The sequence below is a fragment of the Pseudopipra pipra genome, chromosome 9 (genome assembly GCF_036250125.1).
Source record: "Pseudopipra pipra isolate bDixPip1 chromosome 9, bDixPip1.hap1, whole genome shotgun sequence".
Lineage (NCBI taxonomy): Eukaryota > Metazoa > Chordata > Aves > Passeriformes > Pipridae > Pseudopipra > Pseudopipra pipra.
The window spans coordinates 26,267,642-26,289,156 of NC_087557.1; the positions used below are offsets into that span (position 1 = coordinate 26,267,642).

The 21,515-nt window shown below is 46.2% G+C and overlaps 1 protein-coding gene and 1 long non-coding RNA gene across 2 annotated transcripts in view; both read left to right on the plus strand.

Moving 5' to 3' along the window:
* POMGNT1 (protein O-linked mannose N-acetylglucosaminyltransferase 1 (beta 1,2-)) overlaps positions 1-21,515 on the plus strand; it is a 166,927-nt gene that overhangs the window by 66,364 nt on the left and 79,048 nt on the right. The window lies entirely within an intron of this gene.
* Positions 16,828-17,660, plus strand: LOC135418570 (uncharacterized). The gene is made up of 2 exons (XR_010432530.1): positions 16,828-17,118; positions 17,211-17,660. It is a non-coding gene; the product is annotated as an uncharacterized LOC135418570 (long non-coding RNA).

A 21,515-nucleotide genomic window follows, 5' to 3' on the forward strand; every position in this document is an offset into this window, starting at 1 on the left:
CGCCGATCCGCATCGACCCGCTCGGCGCTCTGCGCAGGGAGACGGGGAAGGGAAGGGGGAAAGGAAAGTGAAAGGGGGGAAGGAAAAGGGGGAAAGGAAAGGAAAAGGGGGGAAGGAAAAGGGGGGAAGGAGGAAAGAAAAGGGGAAAGGAGGAAAGAAAAGGGGAAAGGAGGAAAGAAAAGGGGAAAAGGAAGGGGGGAGGAAAAGGGGAAAAGGAAGGGGGGAGGAAAAGGGGAAAGGAAAAGGGGGAAAGGAGGAAAGAAAAAGGAGAAGGAGGAAAGGAAAGGGGAAAAGGAAAGGGGGAAGGAAAAGGGAAAGGAGGAAGGCATGGTGGCTCAGGCGCTGTCAGGGAGTTGGGTGCCATCTCCACACAAAGGTGTGAAGACGGACTTGGGGTGTAAAATGAAGCAAGCTGGACACTGGATCCGAAGGCAGACCCCCAGAAGACCCCCATGGCTGCAGTGATTCCTGGCAGCAGGAATTACAGCACTGGGTGTTGTGACAGGAACAGGCAGGTGACCCTTGGCACTGAGGAAAGAGGAGAGGGAGGTGCCATCCCTTCACAGTTGTATCTCAATTTGGCACAGTCTTAGGTTATTTTGCAAGCTTACCTGTTCTGACAGGTTTGACATTATATATTTTCTATGACATTATGGCTGATGCAAAATCTCTGATGACTGGCCAGCACTGTTTTCTGCACTCATGGAACAAAAAGAAAATCCCTTTGGTACACTCTAAAGGGTATTTGTGGGGGTTCGGGGTGAAAAGCAAGCTCAGGGCAGCAGCTATTTCACCATAGATTTGTTTTGCATCGAAGAGAAGGGCAGGCTAGTCCTCAGGAAAGATCAAGGCTGTTGCTGTTCCATGGATCTCAGCTGACATGATAAATGAGGACTGGCGCTCACCAAGCAATTTAAAGGACAGACATTTTACAGGGTGCAAACCCACAGCATTTTGAAGACACACAGCTAAATTACCCTTCTGGCTACACAGGGAAAACCCAAAACAACTCCATGAAATAAGCCATGTCCTCTGACACATGCAGTTAACCCTTCTGTTGTCAGACAGTGAAGGCATCCTCAAGATGAGATTCCCACACACCTTGTGATACTAAGGTGTGCTGCTCAAAGGCCTTGGAGCACATCCTCTGGAGCCTATGGATTGCTGGAGGCCTCAGCAGCTGACAGTGTTAATAGATCCTGGGAAATCTGGCAGATCTCCAGGCACTGTCTGTGGAGCACCTGGGGACAAGGCAGGGAGTGAAAGGTGGCCTTCAGTGCAGTCCAGCAGAGCAAACATATGCAAAGCCCTCCAGCTTTTGAAAGGACTTTGTTTTTCCTTCCTTTTTCCAAAGGAGAAAGGGAATGATGGATTTCCCCTTTGTTGGTTGTTTCACTGGTAAACCTGGGGAATAAATTAAATGCAAAAACTTACTTTGGTCACCCGCAGTTGCACAGCTGACCTTCTTAAACATCAAGAAAGCCCCTTTGGAAGTATCCCCACCTCAGTTAAATCCTGTTTTACTATTCAGTTTATTAAACATCTACATTAATACAGTTATACACCTTTAAAACATAAAATAGGGTGGATATAAGACAAAACCAAATCCTTGTGTTTGTAGGACTTGAGGTGTAAGTGGGCATAGATCCCCTGCAGCCATTTTTACACCCCCTGAATATCTAGTACCTTAACTTTACTTTTTTCCCCCCTTTCTCTTTTTCAAGTCCAACCATTTGCCAGCATTTTATTCCTCAAGTGCTTTCAGAGCTCCGTGATGAATGTTAGATGTTGCAATTACTGGCTCACTGGGCAGAGAGTGGTTCTATAGGAAGGTAATTGGCTATTTTTCCTGTCATGAATAATATTCACATTAATAGCCTCCCTCACCATGGCTTTGAGAGCAGTTCTGCTCTGTGCTTTTTTTTCCCTGCAATGGGAACAGACACATTTTCTGGCCCAGGCCGGGCTGAGTCAATAATGAGGGGAAGGGGAGGAAAAATTCCTGCTCTGCGTAGAGCAGCAGGAAAGATCTTAGTCATCTTACACCCAACACAGAACTGCTGAGGACTCTGTCCTGCCACAGCTTTTCCTCTCAAGTCCCAGAGGGAAATTTGGGGTGATGCCAATGTCTGAGTGCAGCCAGCCTGCTCAAGACTCAACCACACTACAAGCCTGGGGCAGTGTGGACATGCATGAGAGACACCTCCTCTCTTCCCAAAGAAATTTGCTAAGAGTTAGAGCAGAAAGAAATACATTTTTCTTTTTCCTGAAGGGAAGACCATAGGGCTTGCCCAAAGCTTCAGGAGCAGCCAGGGACCAGGTCAGCCCTTTACAGTGCTGTGGGTCCCAGAGCAGATGCCACTCAGTGTTCTCTTTTCCACTCTTCTCTCCAAACTAGCACCTTCAGGCAGAGGTTAAGTCCTCCCTCTCCCCCCTCTCTAATTACACAATTTACTCCTTTTCTACTGTAATCAGCTCCCATTTATACAGCCCTGAGAGATCGCAGGATAATCACTATGGGGAATAATCCTGTCATTTCCCTTGCTGTCTCTGCAGGATATTGAGTCCCTCCAGTACAAGAAAGGAGAGGGGAGGATGCCAAACATCTTCCTCAGGGACTCTATAGGATTAGCTGAAAAAAAAAGTCAAAAATATTTTAAAATTATCAAACAGAGCCTGTCTTCCAGTCACTACCATGGTCTGAGCTCATGGCACTCCCTCGGTGACAAACACCACCACATCTCAGTGGGACCACAGCAGCTTTTCACTGACCTCCCTGAGCTGTGGGTTCTCCCTTCTTTTACACCCTCCTTGCCTCTTTTTTTTTTTTTTTTTTGAGGCTCCTTCCTTTTCTGTGGAGCACAGACCCTCTCCAGTTCCCCATGAAAACTTTGAAAAAACATGTTGGAGGAACTGAGGCCTCTTACCCTGCTCTTCACAAGCAGGAATAAGGACAGGTCCTAGGCAAGAGAACTTCTGACCTTCACAGCAGGCAGAAAACAGCATGAGGGAGAGATAATGCGAGAAAATATCTCCTAATGGAAGGACACCTCAGACCTTGTCTAACAGCTTCAGCCATTATGCAGTGAAAAGAGGAGGTGAACATCTGTAATTATGATCAGAAGGGCAGAGCTACAGCTTTAACAAACTCTGGCAGTGCCACCTGCATCTTCTCGAGTGAAGCTCTGAAGAGACCAGGACTGCAGGATGAAGATCCTGGTGCACCAGCATAGTTTGACCATATTCAGCTGAGAAAGTGATTAAATATCCTTCCAGTTAATTCCTTTGCAAACCACGAGAGGGAAACTGAGTATGATCATAACAAGTTACTGTCAGCTGGAGTTGTGATCCCGTTTCATCACCACCAGAGACAGCTCATCTGCCCTTCCAACAAAGCCACTTACTGAGAGAGGAAACATTAAGTGCTTTAAAAATATTAACTCCAGGGAGAAGAATCTTTTTCCCTTCTGGAGGTCAGACGCCATTCCACCCGCAGCCAGGCCGCACGCTGGGAGGAGGCAGAAGTTCAGCAGCAAGGATCCCAGCACTGCTGCTGCTGCTTTTGGCATGTTTGCATGATTATCACCCAAAAGAAAACTGAGTCATGAGCCCAGAGTGATGCGAGTCAGGCGGCTGAGACACTTCCCACCCCCGGCCGTCTGGCTGCTGAGCTCCACAGTGCTGGAGCACTTAGAGCTGTGCCCGGAGGCGAAGGGCTGCGGGGCTGACCCGCATCCCACCCAGCCATCCCTGCAGGACCCCCTGGCACACCTTGAGCCCCCTGTAGCCTGAACCCCAGGTGAGCACACCTGGACATGCACAACAGCTCTCGTGTCCCACAGCAGAGTGGCACAGCCGGGTAACCCCTGCCTGTGTTGGTCATGGAGCCCTCCGCCACCACGCATTACATACCACATTTCACAGTTTTCTTTTGATTCCTTTATGACTGCTGTCCCTTTGGCTCCAGTGGTACCTAATCCTTATTACTGTTAGAAGAGAGAAAAATAAATCTTTGCTAATCTTGTTTATTTACAAAAAAAAAAAAAAAGACCCGCAAAATCCTATTTCCTTAAAGTAGCAAAGGCAGAAGAAACAGGGGGAAAAATCTGCACAGCCACTGCTCCAGTGAGCTCTGAGCCCCAGAAATGCTGCACACTCACTCTCTTCCTCATGGGTTTGGTGCATCCCTCTCCAAATACCTCCTCATCCCTGTGCTGGAAATCAAGCTGCCCTCGAGGGCAGAGACCTCCACACTGTGCTGAGCCACAGGCCATGGCCTGAAAGCCATGAGGTGGGGAAGAGACCTGTGGCAAAGGGACAGAAGGAGGATGCAAGAAGAGGGGTGGCCTCCAGGTAATGCAGCAACGTCCTCCAGAGACAAAGCCCTGGGCTTTCTCCTTCTACGTTGTTGCTGCATCCAGCACTAATCACAGTCTCTGTCATTAATTTTATATTAATCGGCTGATTCCTCCACAGGCTCATGGTGCTGACTGAAGAGCACCTGTAAATGGAGGCTCACCCACCAACCTGAGTTTAGCATCACTCACCTACAAAGCAATTTCCCCCCATTGTGAGAAAAACCTGCAAAAGCAGCTTGAGTGCTTCAGGCATTTCCCACTCCTTGGGACTGCTCACTGCTTTCAGGAGCCAGCCCTTCATTCGAGAGGAAGGCTGTCCCCCACAGGGTATTTTCCCCTGCACCACCTTTGCATCTAATTTGATTTTTTTGCCAAAAATGTTTTTAAACATGCATAAGTCTGACTCAGCAACCCAAAAGATTTCATTTGACGCAAAGCGAAATGTTCTATTTTGTTTATAAGCTAATTAGCCAGTCTTATCTCGTGTACCTTTATAAGCACATGCAAGCCAACAACACAACCTGCAAACATGAAAAAGCCTGGATTTAGGAAATGTCAGAGTCGAGCTATACTGGCACTTAAAAAAAACACTCCCTCATTTCTTAAGGCGAGGAGGGGAGGCTGAAATGCCTTCCCAAATTCAGCTTGATTTTGCAAATTATTTTAGCCCTGCTGAAGGTCCATTTTTTGCAAGAAATTTACAATCAGTTGCAGTTTTCCTTGCCAAGCTCAGACACAGAGCACTCAGAGAGCTGCAGAACAAATCCAAGGGCAGATCTCAGCCCTATGGACCGTGATCCAGCTGGGTCCTCACCACTCACCCAGCACCACCACCAGGATCTTTCGGGGCTGCATTCAGTGGTGCTGCCTGTGGGCACAAATACTCCTTTAATGCAAATCAAGTTGCAGGACCAGGACTGAAATAAACAGAATTGCAACCATCTTCCCATAAGAGCTATCTCCATTACATCACTTTCATGATCTACAGAAACACCCACCATAGTCAGCCTGGGTGTGAAAGCTGAATGAATATATATGAATATGTAATACATACACACACACACACCACTTACTTTCTATGCAGTTAATCTACCAAGCACCCTCCACCACATTTAAAAGTATTTGCTTATCAGCTTGAATGACCAAGAAGGACTTTCCTGCAAAAGTGTTTTTCTCCAGGGCAGGAGTATTGACTTCCCTCCCTGCTGCCTGTGCCCTGCAGAGACCAAGTGCTGGCTCCCTTGGGAGAACAGTTTGGGCCAGGACCTTCCCACGATGGCACCAAGTTGCCCTGTATGACTCCAGCGAGCTGTAGGGCCAGCCTGGGAACTCACAGCATGGACCATACAACCTTAAATGCACCTGGCCCCACTGGGTGGGCAGACCATCATATTGCTCAGCTAATAAGGGATGTGTTACCTCTAACCATGTGTGACTGCTCTCCCTCACCCCTTTGTCTTTGCTTAGAGAAGTCCTTCCTCTGGCAGGAGGCAAAATATTATTCTCTCTGCTCCTGATTAAATCTCAATATATAAAAAAAAAAAATCTGGCTTCTATAAGTAATGGCTCAGGACAGAGAAAACATCATTTCATTGGGGCAATTAGAGCAGTCTAATTAAACCTAAGTCTTCTGATCAGGCTCTGCTGATTAAGTGGGTTACAGACACTCTGGATAATATTAACAAAATGAATCAGTTAATTACATGACAATCAATAAGAAGCAAAAAGTAGGACAAGCAATTTGCCTTTAAATGACCATCTAAATTCATGAACATGATACATGTTTGTAAGTGTTAAGAGAAGGGGCAGACATGACAGATCTCTTAGGCACTAAGATAATTTCTGATAGTTGCAATTCCTGAAAAGCAAAGAATTTACAGCATCTCCCTGAAAAAAAAAAAATTACTTTTTTATAATAGCTTGCAAAACAAACAGAGCACCAGTGAACACAGCTACTGGGGAAAAAAAAAGACACCCTCAAACTTAGGGCTTTAATAAAAGTCTTAGTTTGGAGTTGTGACCTCAAATGGTCAGCACTGCTTTGAACAAGAGACATTGTGGTCTTGAATGATTATCTGACTTAGAGCTCCCATCCAAATTGAAAATCTTGGTGAAGTGGGAGCTGGAAAATGACATTGTTAAAGAGGCAATTTTTTGCCCTGAAAAGCTCACAGCCTGAATGGAAAGACTTAAAAAAAAATAAAGGGGAAAAACTATCTTGTGAAAAATAAAGAACTATCTGTTGTTTTCTTTTTGCTGAGTTCAAAACAGGCAGACTGTGAGGGACTTACAGCATTTGTAATGAGTGCTTTTAATCGTTTGGGTTTTTCTAAAAGACAACAACAGAAAGCGTTATCAAGATGGCTATTGAGAACTTCTCTCTGAAAGCAGGCTTTTCAGTCAAGCTAAAAAGCAATAACATTTTCAGGAAAAAAATTCAGTGAGAATGTCATAAAAAATGAAATGTCTGACAAGCACAACAATCTTCCCAGCCTTGAAAAAAGGGATTGGGTATTTTATTTTTGACTTTCTGCTTTATGATTTCAGCTGGATGGATAATGCAGAATCGGGAAGGTGACTTTTCCTTCTTCCAGAGGTGGAGACCTGAGGACCAGACAGATGAGTCTTAGCCCAAACCACACCTGCAATCACAGACTCATTTAGGTGAGGGGGCCCCTGGAGGTTTCCGGTCCAATCACCCGTTCCAACTTCCAAGGACCAACTTCAAAGATTGAATCAGTTTGCTCTTGGCTTTTTCTGGTTGAGCTTTGAAGGTCACCGAGGATGGACACTCCAGCACTTTCATCATGGTCACACTGATTCAAGTTTTCAGCCTTCCAGTTCAGTGCCCTGACGAAAAGATATCCTAGTGTCCCTCAGTGCCCTGGGATTGTCATGGAAGAAATCCCAGGAGGGCTGGGATACGCAGAGGCATCTATAGTCACAGGGGAAGTAGCCTTAAAAAGAAAGATGTGTGAGCCAGAGCTTTTTGAAGCCTTCAGGCTGTGTCCACATCCTTCAGTAGGGCTGGGAGTATTCGAGTCTGGGTGCTCTCCCAACCAGCCTCATCCAAACCAGCCATGCTGTAGACACTGAGCCCCACCACAAGCCAGCCTTCAAGCTGGCTATCACAGCTTCCAGGGTCTGTGGTACCTTGTTTGTCACCCTTGTTTGTTTTCTCCACCTGTGTGAGACTGTTTATGAGCCTCTGCAGCAATAAATCAAAAAGGAGGAAGTTCAGTGCCACAACCTGGACCCAGGCAAGGAATTGGCTTGCCATTCATGAGCAGCCATTTGCTATCTTGCACAGGAAGTGGATCAAGCTACTGAGGGACTTTCAGCTCCAAAAAATGCCACTATAAAAAACCTGAAACTGCCAGGAAGTGGAGGAAAGCGGATTGCAGTGAAATGGGTTGGCTGTCCCAGCAGCAGGTTTTATTGACGCTAAGAGCTCCGGGCTCCTGGAATTGCTTTCCCAAAGTCTCTCCAGCTGGCTGCTGAGTTAGAGAGTCAAGGCAAATACCTTTCATCTTTTTTAAGCTTTATTTTTGAAGGAAGCAGAATTATGCTGCTGTTCTCTCTCTCTTTTTCTTTTTTTTTTCCCCTAATAACTTTTAAATCCTTTGGCTGCTTGCACCAAATTTTTCACAGGGAGAACAGACATGCAGTTCTGACAGGTCTGGAGAAAACAGGCAGCTGAGGAGAGGAGAGAGAAACTCTGCTAGTGCAAAATGCCTCTCATCAACAGCCACTCCAGAGCATGGAACATCTCATTTACTGAACACCATGGAGTCCAACCAGAACTCGACCCCCAGGAATAACTCCATGGGAAACGGGCTGTGCTTGGTTCAGCCCATCTGTCTCCCAGGTAAGTTGTCCTGCTTTACAGCAGGGTTTTGCAGTTTCCCCTGAGCAATGCTTTTGTGCAAGCAGCAATACAGAGGTGATTTCCAGCATGGAAGAGGGCTGTGCTCAGGGCTTCTTTAGTCCTAAGCTGCTGGAGCACCACATGTGCAGCTGTTAAAGAGTTCTGCTGCATCCTGGAGTATTTCATCAGGCATAAGCCACAAGATGCAACACAGCATCCTTTCTCTCAACACAGCTGAACACCGTGCCAGGTTTTGGGTCCCTGGTCTCAGTGTGTCAAGAGGTAAGAGGAATGACCAGCAGTATCAGAGCCCTTGAAAATAAGAAGGGCAGGAGGAGATTGAAAAGGCTGTGATTGTTTTAGTCTCAGAAAAGGCAAATACAAAAACAATCTGCAAATTTACAAGAAGTTCTTGTGAAGTAGGGAGTCTTCTCTGTGATGACAGCAAGTAGGAAAGGAAGTGGTGGGCTTCAGTTGCAGCTCAAGAGGATATGGGTTAGAAATTAAGGAAAACCTTATCTGGACAGGGATGGCATTCTACCTTTGCACTTTTCAAGAGCAAGCAATACACCCTTCAGCTGGGTTTATGCTTGGGGTGGAGGTGACCCCTAGACCTCCCTCCTGACTTAATTTCTAGTTTTTCATAAGAAAGCCATTGTCACTCAGGAGACCACAACCAACTTAATGCTCTGCCTGAAATAGATGGGCAGGATACAAACCTTAGAAGAGAGGATGCTGGTTTGTCAGCTTGCCTGGTGTGCTCAGTGCTGCACAAAGCCCAAGGACAACTCCTGCCCCATTGCTCTGGACAATAAGGATGCCACAAATTCTGGATTATCATTCATGCCTAAAAGTCCTGTCTGTATTCAGGAAAACCTTAGGGCTTTCCTCCACGCCACAACAAAACTACAGTGAATTAGCATTTTAGAAGCTCTGCTGAATCTATATTTGGTAAGAACAATGGGATTGTTGCTGATTTAAACTCAGTCAAACCACCATCCCACTATATAGTGGGGAATTTCAGTCTGGATCTGGACTTTACCTTTTCTATCCAGAACATTTGACTGTCTGTAGTAAATCAACCCTTGCACATTGAGTTGCAAAACCTCATTCACACAGGAAGTACTTATAACATAAACCCAAAATCTCCTGCTTGCCAGAGCAAAGAGGCCCATGCCCATGCCCAGAATATATGTGCAGTGTGTATGGATGCTCATGCTGGACACTTCTGATGCCTCTCTTAACATTAAGAAAAAGGCTTTTCCCCTTCAAAGGCAACCTACTAAGTTGTTCTTCTTGGAGGGTCTCTTTTGAAGGCACAAGGACTCTAAAGCAGCTGATTGTGCCACACAGAGTCTCATCAGCAAACCTGGCACGTCTGTGTGCAGGAAAGGAAAAAAACCACCTTGATCACTACTTCCCATTTACCTTAACCAATCCTGCCTTGATCTCACAAAACCCAGGGTGCTTGGAGTACAGAGGCACAAGTTCAAAGAGACAGCAAGAAGTTAATCTGAAAGCAAAAGGTGCTCTTCAGGCAGGTCGGAAGAAGTAATTAGAAAGCACAGCTATTCCAAAGGTTTAATAAATGACATTAAGGCAGCCATTATACACTCACTAAAGCACAAGGGTCCTCCACTCTTGTCAATCAAGGAAAAAACCCCCACAAGACTGTAGACATAGGGACCAGACTGCAAAGGCAGGAGCTCTAGGGCCCCTTATCACCTCGCTCAAGGAGGTGAAGGCAGAGACTCTGTTGGTGAGGCAGGAAACAAGCAGCTTCAGGAGGCACACATCTGTCAAGGCTTTTCTTTGTTTACTTTTGCTTCTCCTACCCCCTCCACCATCAACATTTACTGTGTTCCATGAGCTCTGTGGAGCTCCATGAGCTTCCCCTTTCCATAGGCAATGTCCCATTTTGGTGTTACACATCCAAAATACACTGACTTTTTAGTTCAGCATTTTAGTTGTTACTTCATTCACCTTCAGAAACCATAGCCTGTCCCACTCCAGTCCTGTGAGGCCAAGTGACAAATCAAAGGGCACTTACACTTTTGAATCTCCCAGCCCCAGGCAAATGTAGCCCTGGATTCAGGATCTTGTTGCTTCAAAACTGCAGATGCAGAAGATCTCCTTCTGCATAACTCTTCCATCTCTAGCTTCTTGTCTGCAAAACACAGCTAATTATTGTGCAGGTTTTGTCCACGTAGCTCTTAGGGGCTATCCAAGGACACAGCATGTGAGGAGCCCCTCTGTCAGACAACACAAGACCTGCATGAGCTTAATTGCAGGCGAGGTTGGCAGTGAGAGATTGCATCTTTTATCGGGAAAATTGATTCGCAAAAGCCACGAGGAGCATCTTTCTCTCTGCAGGCAACATCAATGCACACACATGGATCCAGAGCTAGTGCTTTTCCCGCAGCATTTCACCACCCCCCTTTCAAACCACCCCTCTCTATCCCTGTCCCGCAGCAGTGTGACATTCAGACAACTGCTTCCCAACTCAGGCTTTTCACACCCCACAACCAGGCCTGAATCCCACAAGGCAGTGATGCAGATCCAAACCCTCTCTTCTGCACCAGATGTGTGCCAGCTGAGCAGCACGAGCTGCGATCTCCTGCTCAGCTGCCTCTGGCTGAGGGAGCAGGCAGAGGTTGTGGCACCCAGCTGCTGCCGAGGGGCAGGAAGGGAAGGGGTGCCACTGGGCAGCATAGCACGTCCCTTCTGCAGAGCAGCAGCTTCTCCCTCTTTCTCCCCCTTACTCCCCCAAGCCCGGGAGGCACCAGCCATGTTATAGAGTGTGACACTTCTTCTGACGCTCGAGGGCTCAGAGAATCACCTGGACACTGAGCAGGCTCCTGCTGGAGTTAGCGAGGTGCCCCTGTGAGTGTGTGATCCCTGATGCCACCCTCTGCTGTCAGCTCTGCTCACAGGCAGATCACTGTAAGCCTCCCAGGCTGCTGTGGAGCTGGGACTGCTGGCAACAGTAGGAGCCCTTTCCCGTGCTGTAAGCACTGATCCCTCCTAAAACCTGAAGCGATCGCATTAATCAGTTTGCTTCGAAGTAGGCCATGCGAAATGTGTTTGAGCCTGGCTGATAAAATGGGGGGAGGAAGAAGTGCAAGGAGATTAGAAAGGAATCGTGCTTAATTTGGGAACATCTCTGAAGATTTATTCCAAAGCATGAAAGCCATGGAGAACGCTCCCGCCCAGAGATTAAAGATGCTGTGACTCACATCTCTAAGGCCTGACAATAGCTTATTCAGGAGAGCTGCCTGTAGCCACGAGACAGAGGATACAGTTTTCCCAAAGCATTTCAATTTTCAAGAGGAAAAAAAAAAACTAGACTTCATTAATTTCACCAAATAACATGAGGTGCCTTCATCCCCATCTCTCCTAAACTGGCTGTAGATCTCTGAGCTTTTGTTGGCCTGACAAAAAGCCACACCCAGCAGTTGGGGTCAACTTCTGAATCACCACCTTCTGGCATTGCCAATTGCATTTGACCTCCAAACAAAGCAGAGAGAAGAAGCCAGTGGAAGGCCCTTTCCAATAAGGGAGGAATGAAGTAACCACCACCCCTTGCTTGCTGTGCCCCTGCATGTCTCCTTCTTTCACAGAAGTGAATTCCAGGGGCTTCAGCTGTTTTATCATGTTCTCCCTGCTGCACATCCAACTGTGTGAGCATCACACGACCCTTGAGCAGGTGTCACCATTCTGTGATCGCATGGGTGGCCCACTGAGCACTGGGTGGGTGAGTGGATGGTGCCAGGATCTCAGTATCTCTTTCCCTGCGAGCTCACGATGGTCCCACTGTCCATGACAGCTCCAGGTGAGCCTCCAAAGGAAAGAAGGTGAGGGCGCAAGAGGGTGTGTGTAGGAATTTGTCCTGTGTTCTCTGCTTTACTTCTCTCATCAGGTGCAGAAGGGAAGGGGATGATGAGTTTGGAAGAGATGGGATGGCAGGTATAGGGAACAGAGGGATTGCTGCCAACAGACTGCCTATGCTGGAAATCCCTTTGGGAGTGCTGGTGTGATCAAGCCTTGGGGATGAGCAGCAGGACACGTCCAGGACATCACGAAGAAGGAATCAGATTCAATGCTTGATTGGTGTGGGCACAACTTTGACATCATTTCTCACAACAGTGTAAACACAGCCCTGTGTTTTTACTGACAAGGACCTTTTCTCAGCTCACCCAGTGAGGCATTTGTGGCTGACGTTATTGACTCTGAGGTTGAGGCTGACACGGGGTGCAGGATTTGGGGGGTGTCAGCTCTTGTCTAGGGAGCTCAGGCTGCTGCTGCAGAGAATGTTACCAGCTGTGTCCCTCCACAGGACCCTGTATGGGACAGCACACCAGCAGCCTGGGGACTGGGGGAGCAGAAGGCAGGAGAGCAGCCGTGGTGCTGTGCTGCCGATGCATGAGAGGTTCCCCTGCATCACTGTGCAACAGATCACCTTTGATACAACATTACAGATGGTCCTTTCTGAGTAGCTGCCACTGCTGCTCCTTGTTCTGTTCTCCAAGAGAGCTGGAGCAGAGGCAGGCCCAACCCCTTAAGAGGCTCTGCAGAGTTTGTTTTGATCATCCTGCTGATGGGGAAGGACAGCCAGAGCCTGCTGAACCTAAAAAGGCTGTGTACCAGCTTTAGGCATCCAGGTAATTGTACTCATCTCCCATCCATCATCCCAGGAATGTCAGCGTCTGTTGCCAGAGCTAATGCCCTTTATACCATTTCTTTCATGGAACCAGCTTGAAATGGATTTTGAAACAGAAGCAAGAGGCTGTATCAGTTTTCCCCTTGAGGTGTGACAGTGTGTCTGCTTTCTGCCAGGTTATGTTATTTCTGTTCTCTGCTGCATGTGTGTGTGTTCCCCTGGCTCTGTTCACTGAGACAGGTAGAAAGGATCCCATCTTTCCAAAGTCAGGCTGATGGGGAGAGGAGATGACTGATAACATCATGTAGCAGAATGACAGCCCTCACACACACTTCACGCGGTGTCCATCACCTGCACTTTGTTTGCCAGGGGAAGGGTTCAAGGAAAAGATCTGAGGCACATCCCTTCTCTACAGCTCAGTCAGCCCTTTCCAAATCAAGAAATCCATCTGCCAAGCTGTGGAAGAAAATTGAGTTTAAAGGCTAGTGCACAAGGTTGTCTCACCTTTGGCAAAAGGACCCCATCAAAAGGCATCCCCAGATTTCTAAGCAGTTCAAGGTCAGAGGATTGTTTTTTGATGTCTTTTTTGAGATTCCTGCTTTAGAATTTGTCTCTCTAACTAGAAGCTGTAGCATTAAGAACATGCAAAGAAGTGACAGCCATGCCCACAGGTGCCCCTGCTCTTCTGTTGCTGTGCAGCAAGATTACAATCTTCTGACTGGAGATGGAGTTGCAAAGGGAACCAAAAACCAGAAAGAGTGCAGTATTCTTTTTTTTCCACATTGCTTGAAGTTTAAATATTAACAAAGCAATCAAGATTTCCCCCATACTTAAGCAGAAATCTTTTAGCACGAGCACAGTGTCATTCAGCAAACACAGCTGCCAGATCTGGTGCAGTGGCAGTCTGAGACACTGGTGTAGACTTGCTGTGAAGACAGTCCTCTCACCCCAGCCAGGAGCACAGGTGGGGATCCTGGAGGAGCCTTCACAGGAGGCTGAAGATATATTTGTTCAATCTGCCTTTTAAACCCTCCACAGAATCATAGAGTGTTTGAGGCTGACAGGTACCTCTGAAGGTCATCTGGCCTGGGTGGCTCAAGCAGGGCTGGTTGCCCAGGACCATGTCCAGTCAGCTTTTGAATATCTCCACAGGTGGAGACTCTGAAACCTCTTGGGTCAACCTGTTCCTGTGCTCAGTCACCACAGTGGTGGTACCTGGGGTAATTCCTCAGGTGCAGGGCTTTTCACTTGCTGAACATCACAGAGTTCCTGTCAGCCCATTCCTCCAGCACGTCAACGTCCCTCTGGATGGCAGCATGACCTTCTGGTGTATAGCCACTCCTCCCACGTTTGTATCATCAGCAAACCTGCTGAGGGCACACTCTTGCCCCATCATCCAGGTCATTAATAAAGATGTTGAACAAGACTGGACCCAATATTGACCCCTGGGGTACACTCTTACCTGCTGGACTCCAACTAGACCTCATGCTGCTGATCACCACCCTCTGGATGTTGGCCTCCAGACATTTTTCAATGCATTTCACTGTCTGTTCAACACAGAAGTCTTGCTTTTGTCTGCAAATCTGTTGTCCTGCTTCACTATCCTCCCTCTCGGGATTTTTTTCCTTCCCCACTGTCTTTTGGAGCTGACTTTTAAACAGTCTCTCCTCGCACCTGGCTAAACCTTAGTACCACATACAGAGGAAAGTGGGGAGAGATGCTGCTTTTCACTACGTGCTCTGTCACTGAAGGGAATAGCCCTGGTTTGTAGCATAGGCTTGTTCAGCAGTGTTTCATATCTATGCATCTGAGCCTCTTGTTTTCAGATTACTCCAGGGCTGGTTTTATTATTGGTTGATTGAGTGGTCTCAGCATGGCTCTTGTGGAATACCCGCATCTTCTGCTCACCATGGAGCAGATGGAAATGTTCTCAGTGAGACACTCATGCATGTGCAATATCTACAGAGGAAATATCCACATCTCAGCTCTTATTGCTGCTGCCAACAATGCCACCTGTCAGCTTCTGGGGGAACTCGACTGATATTTACTTGGGCAGTATCAGAATGGAGCACTGGCAGAAAATCCCCCAAGTCATGTAAAAATGCCATTGATGCTCCTGGTAGAAAATCTTCAAACGCTGTAAATACCCTATTGAAATTGCTTTTTTTGTCACCGAGTGTTGAAATCTTGACAAAACGCCTGAAAAAAAAAATTCCTTTTGAATGTTTTGACCACCTTTTCAAAAAGACTGTGATTAATAAATACAATGGGGTTTTTTCCACTTGAGCAGCCCTTTATACATGCTGGAGTCTTCTGGGTGAACAGGATTAAGGTATGAAAGACTTTAGGAAGCAAAACTACCAACAGATTTGGAAAGGACAGAACATAAAAAAGGGTGCCAGACACCTGCATTTAGGGATATTCTGGAACTGCCATTAAGCCATTTTTGTGCTGCCCAGGGGTTATATGGCTAAAAAAGGACATACAAAGCAGTCCTATGATTGGAGTTGTAATTTTGGCACCCTCATGTTAGGAGGAACAAGGGAGTGAGGAAACAAGTGGAACTGCACTCTCAGCAGCTGGAAATGAATGCAGGTTGATGGACCTGCACAGAATAAGCACATATAGATTTACATGTATGACTGAGTGAATTACAACCCTGCATATTCCTGTTTGTCTGTAATACAATAAACCGTCTCTCCTCTCCCACCTACCATTTTTAATTATTGTTGTTTGGGGGTTTGTTGACATTAAAAAAGTCATGTTTTCCATCAGACATGTCCACTCTCTAACCATCATCCTAGATCCAGCCTGTCCCTCCACTGACCACAAATATCCTACAGTCAAAACTCGGTGTTCTCAAAAGACGTAAATGTTTCATATTAGCAGAAACTGATTTTTTTTCCTCGTCTTTCACATGTAGACACAAGTTTCTGTAAATCCTATTCTGCAGCATGTGAAATGCTGAGTGGCCAAACAGTGAGGCACCAGGCTCAGGCAGTGCTTGCACTGATTAGCTGAGCCCCGACTGATGTGTGGATGCTTTTTGCTTTGTTCGCTAATGTACTTCCAGCAGCACTAATAAAATTTCCTTTGAACAAGCGGGAACAGGTGATCACACAATTATGTGTCTTGTCTGTCTGGATGATTCAGCCTCACATTGTTGTCATAGCAGCATGTTCCCCTCGTGGGCTCGCAGGTTGAGGTAGGGCTGGTTTGCAATTTCCAAATAATAAACAAAACCTGGTGCCCTGATTTGATAGAAGAGAATTTGTTGTGTTGCTGGAGTTGTAACTGTGGGAGGAAAAATGGAGCTGATTGTCGACACCCTTAGGACACCCTTATAAGGACTTCCAAGGATGCAAACACAGCCTAGATTTGAGTTTGGGAGTCAAAGAATAGAGCTGTTAAATTTGTTTCTATATTCTCTGGAGTGAGAGTCTGGTTCCCTCCCCTTCCAAAGGGAGCACGTGCTTTGGCAGTGCTGTGCCAACATGTCACACACTGACACAGTGTTGTGTGTCCCAAGGAGCAGCACTTTGATTATTTAACCAGTCCTGGCACATGGTACTCTCCAGCCCCTGAGCCTCAAGTTCCACACCTTGCTCTGAGTTTGTGCTGACCACCAGTTATCCTGGCACTCTGCACTGGGACCACTAGCTGGATCCTAAGTGGGATGCAAGGCCATGGAGTGTGATGTCATGTCATGCAATGTCATGAACTGCGAATTGTCAGTGGGGCATTAACTACCTGGAGATGTTCAGGCATGAAAAAAGCCCACATCTGGTGCCACAGCTGCAACCCTTGCAGAAGTGACCAACCAGTATCAATTAGGAAGTTCCCCCAGTGACAGAAGTGTTGTGCCAGTCCCAACTGGGACACAGCACCAGGCTGTGACAGGGCATGTGAAGGACTTAAGTAAGTATGACACGTGCATCCTGAGAGCCAGCAGCTCTTTGGGGGACACAGAGGGAGCACCTCTGCTAGGCAAGTGTCCTGTTAATGCTTTTGAAGAGGCAGCTCTCCTTGCAGCTGATTGATCCCTGCAAGCCCAAAGTGACATCCATGAAGGAAGATTCTCAGTCAGAGTGGATCACCATCTGACTAATTCAGTTTATTCCGTACAGGGCCTGGGCAGCTGCAAGTCCATTTGAGGTTGATTTCAACCAGTTGTTTCTTTGAGGGATGTGTTAAAACAACACAAAGAGACAATTCACACACACACAGGATGGGTAAGGAAGAGGAGAACAGAGATCCTGAAAGAACCCTACATGTAGGATCAATCTGAGTGCCATTAATTTTCCTTCTTCTTTTTCTCCGGCAGACAGAGCCCAGTGTGATTCAAGAGTCTAAGGAAATTTTCAATCATATTGAGAGAGAGAGGAAACTAGAAAATGGAATGGGATTGCACTGCAAGGCTGTGACCTGTCTGTGCCCAGAGCTCTGCCTTAAATTGGAAGAAAAGTGCCAATTAATCTGACACTGAGGAAGGCATAGGCAATGAAACTATTTCATGTCTGCTCATTTCCCCCCATGGCATGTAGTCCTCTCCACCTTACTAATTGGAGAAAACTTGCTAACAGCTCTCTGATGTGGGTTTAATTAAATACCTTTTGAATGCCTCTGAGCGGTGGGAGAAGCTGGTGGAGTCATTCCAAGTCTGACACACTCAGGAAGGGCTTCAAATCTGGGGCTCCTTGCTTCATCAACAAAAAAACAAAGAGGCTGTGGGAGCAGTGGAGGATCTTTAATAAAAACTGAGCTGGAAACTAAAGGCTGACAACATCTGGCTGTGAAAAGGAGGATCTTCCCCATCCTGCAGTTCTTACAACACTGCAGAGAAGATGCTTGGTCATCCTGCGGCAAAGGAAGGGCTCTGAGGGAGGGAGACACCTCTGCAGGGGACATATGCAGGGTGAGGATGTTGTGTCCCAAGAAGGGCTGCAGGCCCATGAAGGGGGTGAAGCAGTGAAGGGTGGAGGAGGTGAGAGGAGGAAGATGTGCTCTGGGAGGGGACAGCCGAAGAGAGGAGCAGCAAGCACTGGATGTGTTGGGGCACAGCTCTGCCCCAAGTCCACGGGAGACACTTCAGCAGGTCACTTCTCTTTGGTGGGTGTTAAGTGCTCCAGGTGCATTGCCTGAAGAGAAAGATTCCTTCCTGGGAATCAGGGCTGTGTGCTGAGACCAGTTGTGCTCTAAATAGGAGGGCAAAGAATGACTGATTTCATGAAGGGTGAGTTTTGGCATGTGTAGATAAAAGGGGAGCACACCACAGGTACCAGGTAGGCTGTGGACAGGTAGATGCCCTTGCAGCAAAGCCAGACCCTAAGCCAAAGCCTCAGCTATGCCACAACTTTTCCCATTTCTTTAAAACACCCATTTGCCCTCTCCCCATGCCAGGGAGTGGAGCGTACGGGCTGAGTGCTGCAGGAGAGAGCTTGCAAATAATCTGAGAGCAACAGAAAAAATTTCAACAAGACCTTGAAAGAGTCTATTTAGCTTATCAGAAAGGGGGTCAAGAGGTGATTTGATTACAGTGCATAAGTGCCGTCAGCAGAAGAAAACACCAGTTTCTAAAGAGCTTTTTAATCTATCAGAGGAAGCCGGAACAAGAGCCAATGGCTGAGAGATGAAGGCAGACAAACGCAAATAAGACATAGGGAGTGTATCTTTAGCAGAGGGGAGATAAAGGGGAAGAGCAAACTCAAGGAGACCGGCCTTGGTATCTCAGGGTGCCTTCAAGTGGAAGCTGGATAATGTTCTTAAGCCAGAGAGGAGACAGGTTGGTTTCAAGGTGGCATTTAGGACCCAGTGGTACATGGGTACATGTATAAAGTGGCCTGGTACTTCTTTGTCCCCTAATAATAAGAAAATCCAAGTTCCTTGGTCTTGTGGGGACAGAAAAATGTTTGAGGGCAGGCTCTGGGCAAAACCTGGTTCAGTCACCAGGAAGAATTCAGCTCAGTGTTCGTGGTTTCTAAGTCAAAACCGAATCCTGGGGGCCTGGTGGTCGGAGACTGTTTGGTGTTCTTGGTAATGGACCAGCCGCATGCTGGTGACAAATTCCAGACTAGTGGAAGGAAGAGCTGGCATGGGTAGGAATTAAGGCATTGCCAGTGAAGAGCACAAAACAAAAAGGATTTACCAGAAGTCCATCTCATCCTGCACCTGTGTTTGGCACTGATAGGGAACTCTAGCAGGGTTTTCTTTGAAATAAAAAAAACTGTCTGGAGTGAGTCTTCCTTGCAATTTCTTCCTTATTTCAAACAATTTGTGGCTGATGGACTCCTGAAGTAGAGGTTGATACACAGCTATTAACAGGCCCTGATGCTTCTCCCGTGAAATTTTCAGGCTACTTTTGGATCTATTACACTTTCCTTGGAGCAATAATATTCATCATTTAATAACACAATGCAGGGAAAGGTATAGCTTCTTGCTTGTTTCAAATCCTCTGATCCTCTCACTGGTACACCTTATTTTTTTTGGTGGGAGGAGCACAATATACTTACTAATTGCCATTTCTTTGTGCTATTCAAGATTGTTGAGGCTTCTCTCCCACCATTTTGTATATACAAATAGTATGAGAGAAAATACGACTTATCTTGGATTGGCCAGGAAACTTCTTACCTTTTAATTTTAATTTGACCTATTTCTAACTCAAACATCTCTGGGCATCTCTGGAGAATGGACACTAAGCTCAAGCATAAGAACTTCTAAGCACTAATTTCTGTGTTTCTCATCTGAATCCCTCCTGTTTGGTGATAAGAGAAGGTTTCTAAGCCAGGATCCTCCTAGGATTTATGGGCAGCTACCTCTTTAGTATTGCTGTTTTTTCTCTGTTCATCTGTGTTCAAGAAAGGAAAACTTTTAACAAATAAACCAAGCAAGCCCTTTTTGGCCCAGGGGCTGGTGAAACCAGTATTTAAATATTTACTACTTGAATGTGTAGGAATTTCCTGGGTTGTGCTGTCTGGCAAATAAGACAGCTTATTCAGCATACAGTTAAAGTTGTGGTTAAGTCTAGGAAATAATTCCCTATCAATAATGAATGTTTACTAGAGAGTAGGTGAATCATACTGTGACATCCTCATTCTCCTTAACACTATGAGCTGTTCCAATGAGGGTCCATGTGCAGGTGGAAAAAGTGGGTCACCCTGCCAAATGTTTGCCAAAGCCTGATAAAGGTGGCTATTTATTCTGAAACATCAAAACAAACCAACAACAGAAACAACAATAAAACTCCCCAAAACCCCCACAACAAACCAAATCAAACCAAACCAAATGAAAAAATCAAACCAAATCAAACCAAATCAAACGAAAAAATCAAACCAAATCAAACCAAACCAAACCAAACACCTAACCACAAAAAAACCAAAAAAGAAACCCACTTTGATTCAGTCCACATTCTTTTTTTTTTCCATATGGCTATAAAAATAAAAAAAATTCAGACATCAGCATTTTTAAAAATTAGTAATCTTTTCAATTTAATTAATTTAATTTATCAAATAAAAGTTCAAATAAAGTTTAACCAGCTAAAAAGAAAATAAAAGATATCAGGGTATCTAAAAGAAACATATTACTTGACCCATTCTGAGGGTTAAGTAGTTTGGTAGTGCAACAAAAGTCAACATTGAGCTTTCCAAACCATCCCATGCTTGGAAAGTTTTTTCAGCTCTTGAAAGGTATGTCAGTTTTGACAGCTGTTTCCTCTATTTGTTTGGGTGGGAAACCTGGGTGATTAATCCTGCCTATTCGAGTCATTAGGGACATATTGGAATTTACTTTACTGTTTGTTACAAAACAGCATGTGCCGAGTTTCCATCCGAAAATTAGACCACCAATTCCCAGCTGGATAAACTGGGAAGCAGTCTTGACGTGGAAGAGTTTGCAGTGCAAATACACAGACCACAGACCATTAGTTGTGTTTTACCAAGTCCGTAATAAAGCCCAGAGCCTTAAAAACTGGAATTTGATGATTCCGGTAAGGGCTAGAGAGTCTGCACAGAACTTTCCTTTGGTTTTCTGAATCTGTATCCTTCTTTGAGCAGATCATTCTTCCTCCAAGAGGGAAAAACATGCCCCAAACATCCCTTAACATCATTAACTTTTTCCTCAATTACCTACTTAAGGGTGAGCAAAACACACTGTGAAATGGGGCTTTTCCACAAGTTGAGTTTAATCACTCTTATTCCTTGGAAGCCATGTGGGGATATAGGCGTGTGACAGCAGCCATCTGGAGAGGATTCTAGTCCAGCCAGACTGTCCCCATTGCCACTCATGCTCACAGCTGTGCCACCCATCCCAAGTGTGTGGCAGGGATGGCATGAGGTCCTGAGCACACGCTGGAGTTGTGCCTGTTGGGATGCACGTCGGGCTGTTTGCTCAGTGCCGCCGGTGCAGCTTCTCTGGAAAGCAGGAGTGACAAATTTTTTTTTCCTCCGAGCCTTTTGGGGCCATCCAATGACATTTCCCAGTTTGGGACTTCGTCCCATCACTGTGGGGCTCTAAAAACCAAAGCAGAAAGGAAAGGCGGGATCTCAGCTCACCCCGTGGCTCCTCAAGACTTTACCCCAGGCACTGGTTCTCATGAGGCTTGTGCTACAGCTCTCAGGGAAGACAGTGCCAGCAG